The 3,349-nt window shown below is 45.9% G+C and overlaps 1 pseudogene across 1 annotated transcript; it reads left to right on the forward strand.

Moving 5' to 3' along the window:
* The first annotated feature begins 1,340 nt into the window (after positions 1 to 1,340).
* On the forward strand, positions 1,341 to 2,865 carry LOC307110392 (mitotic spindle assembly checkpoint protein MAD2A-like; annotated as a pseudogene). Its single transcript has 3 exons — positions 1,341 to 1,360; positions 1,990 to 2,391; positions 2,598 to 2,865. The product of its transcript is annotated as a mitotic spindle assembly checkpoint protein MAD2A-like (transcript).
* Positions 2,866 to 3,349: the final 484 nt, after the last annotated feature.

Here is a 3,349-nt window from a genome sequence, read left to right on the forward strand (position 1 = left end):
AGGGTGTAGGCTGGGCTGAGGGACACCCCCCCCCCGCCCCCATGCACGAATTTCATGCACCGGGCCTCTAGTATATATATATATGTATATATATATATATATATATATATATATATATATATATATATATAATTATTATTATTATTATGATCTGGCCACTCAGTGTATACACAACAAAATACTACTCAGCTATAAGAGCAGAATGAAATCTTGCCACTAGTGACAACATAAATGAACCTTGAAGATATTCTGCTAAATGAAATAAGTGAGCTGGCCTGACCGGTGTGGCTCAGTGGTTGAGAGTCAACCTAGGAACCAGGAGGTCACGGTTCAATTCCAGGTCAGCACTCATGCTCAGGTTGCAGGCTCGATCCCCAGTGGGGCATGCAGGAGGCAGCCGATTGATGATTCTCTTTCATCATTGATGTTTCTATCTCTTTCTCCCCCTCTCTTTTTCTCTGAAGTAAATAAAAATATATTTTTAAAAAATAATTGAGGTAGAGAAAGAAAATACCATATGATTTCGCTCATATGTGAAATTTAAACAAAACAAAACAAATGAAAAAAATGAAACAAAAACAAACTCAAGATACAGAGAACAAATTGGTGGTTACCAGAGGGAAATAAAATGGTGGGGAGGGGTGCCCCTAGCAGGTTTGGCTCAGTGGATAGAGTGTCTGCCTGTGGACTGAAGGGTCCCAGATTCTATTCCGGTCAAGGGCACATGCCCAAATTGCAGGCTCAATCCCCAGTAGGGGGCGTGCAGGAGGCAGCCGATCGATGAATCTCTCATCATTGATGTTTCTATCTCTCTCTCCCTCTCCCTTCCTCTCTGAAATCAATAAAAATATATTTTAAAAAAAAAGATTGGGGCGGGGGGTGGGCAAAAGGGGTTAAGGGAATCAACTGTATGGTGGCTGATGGTAACTAGGCTTTTGGGGGGTGATCACGTTGCGATGTATACAGATGTCAAATTATAATATTGTACACCTGAAACTTATATACCAATTTTACCTTCATAAAAATACAAACTCTTGAGTTATTTTTCAAAGGGATTTTACATTGCCACAAGCATTCTATAGGACGTTTCACAACCCTGGCACTAAACCACTGAATTCCAGCGGTCCTAGTCATGGTGGCAACTTAACCCCCGACTCCCTTTACAAATGCCCCCCAGGATGGAGCAGAGCTGCCCCAGCTGAGGATCACTGGGTCAGAAGCTCTTTGTTCCAGTGGTAGCCAAAGATAAGCCTGCATTCAGCAGCCAAGGAAGAAAAACGTGTGAGCCCATGTTTGTGAACTGAATGCATGGTAGCCCGAGGTAGCAGATGGTTACCAGAATGAGGGCTAACTGCCAGCGGTACGTCTTGGCGTGGCCAGGCAGTTTGTGGTTCTTCCGTTTCTGAAAGGACCAAAATACTCTTATTTAAAGAACTAAGGTTTATAGGCATGGTGGTTAGAGCTAAAGTCAGATGATCCATTTACTTTCTATTTTTAATTTTCTCTCTGGCCCTGGAGCCTCCCAGAGCCTCCCTGGGGTAAAAATAAGTGGTGTTTGGTAATTCCCGAGCTGAAAGGTGGTACTTAAGTCAAAAGTACACCTGAACTCAGCTAATTTGCACTAATCACCTACCCCAGCCATGGATCAGCCAGGGGGGAAAACATCGCTATGATGCAACCACAGCCCGGCATTGCAGGATGCCACCCACACTCAAATACTTTTTTGATTTCTAAAACCTTCATCCCAGCCCCCTGTTAAGCTGGACGGGGCCTCAGAATCCCCTGGAGGGCTTGAGAAACACAGAATGCCTGGCCCCACCCCTAGAGATTCTGATTTCATGCAGCTGGAGAGATGCGTGAGCATTTTCATTTCTAACAAGCTGGGCTGATGCTGCTGGTCCAGGGGCCACACTCTGACACCCACTTTCCTATTGGAAGCCTCAATTTAAAGTCTAACTAATGGGTGGCCGGAGCTGTGGCCCTGGCCAGGGCGAGGCAGCTCTCCCGGGAGCAGGGCATCACCCAGCACGGGAGTGCCCACATCGTGGCCCAGTTCTTCTCATTTGGCATCAACAGCGTTTTATATCAGCGTGGCATTTACCCACCTGAATCCTTTACTCAGGTGGAGAAATGTGGACTCACCTTGCTTGTAACTACCGATTCTGTGCTCATGAAATACCTAAATAATGCAGTGCAACAACTAAGAGATTGGTTATACAAGTGTTCAGTGCAGAAACGTGTGGTAGTCGTCTCGAATATTGAAAGCGGGGAGGTCCTTGGAAGATGGCAGTTTGACACGGAGTGTGACAAGACTGTCAAAGATGACAGCACCCGGAGAAAAGCCTGAAAGCTCTCCAAGATGAAATCCGCTCGGTGATCAGACAGGTCACAGTGACGGTAACATTTTTTTTTCTTTTTGTAAAAATATATTTTATTGATTTTTTACAGAGAGGAAAGGGGAGGGACAGAGAGCTAGAAACATCGATGAGAGAGAAACATCGACCAGCTGCCTCTTGCACGCCCCCTACCGGGGATGTGCCCGCAACCAATGTACATGCCCTTGACCGGAATCGAACCTGGGACCTTTCAGTCCGCAGGCCGACGCTCTATCCACTGAGCCAAACCGGTTTCGGCCTACGGTGACATTTCTGCCACTGCTGGAAGTTTCTTGTTCATTTGATCTGCGGATCTATGCAGACGAAGATTTGGTTGTACCTGAAAAGCGGGAAGAGTCGGGACTACGGTTCATTACCAGGTCTGAGCAAGTGCGTCTGCGTTCCTTCAGCTACAACCCACAAAGGAAGCAGCACGGTGGCCTACGGAATCCTGTCCGCGACTGGAGAGAAGACAAGAACAACCACGTAATTCTCATACGTGTTTCCTGAAACCGAGTCGGTTACAGTTTATGTTTTATTTCATTGGTTCACTTTCAGATGGGGAAAACTTAACATTAGACTATACTGAACTGTGCACATGGTTCCATTTCTGGTATCTGTTTGACTTTCCATAGGGCTGATGTCATTATTTTGCCCACTGTTCAGAGGCAACCAGCAGATTACATCAGCACTGGAATGTCAATTCCTGTGAAGCTGGTAACTGGAGATGGGAAACTTTTGCTATAAAGCTAAATGCCTTCCAAAATCAGACCTCATGGTCAAGTAGCTCTTGACTCAGAATAGAGGTAAAGCCCAGCTGGTGTGGCTCCGTGGTTGAGTGTCGGCCTATAAACCAGGAGGTCATGATTCGATTCCTGGTCAGGGCACATGCCTAGGTTGTAGCTCAATCCCCATTGTGGGGCATGCAGGAGGCAGCTGATCAATAATTCTCTCTCATCATTGATGTTTCTATC

Source organism: Cnephaeus nilssonii, assembly GCF_951640355.1.
Source record: "Cnephaeus nilssonii genome assembly, chromosome: 2".
NCBI classification, from domain to species: Eukaryota; Metazoa; Chordata; class Mammalia; order Chiroptera; family Vespertilionidae; genus Cnephaeus; species Cnephaeus nilssonii.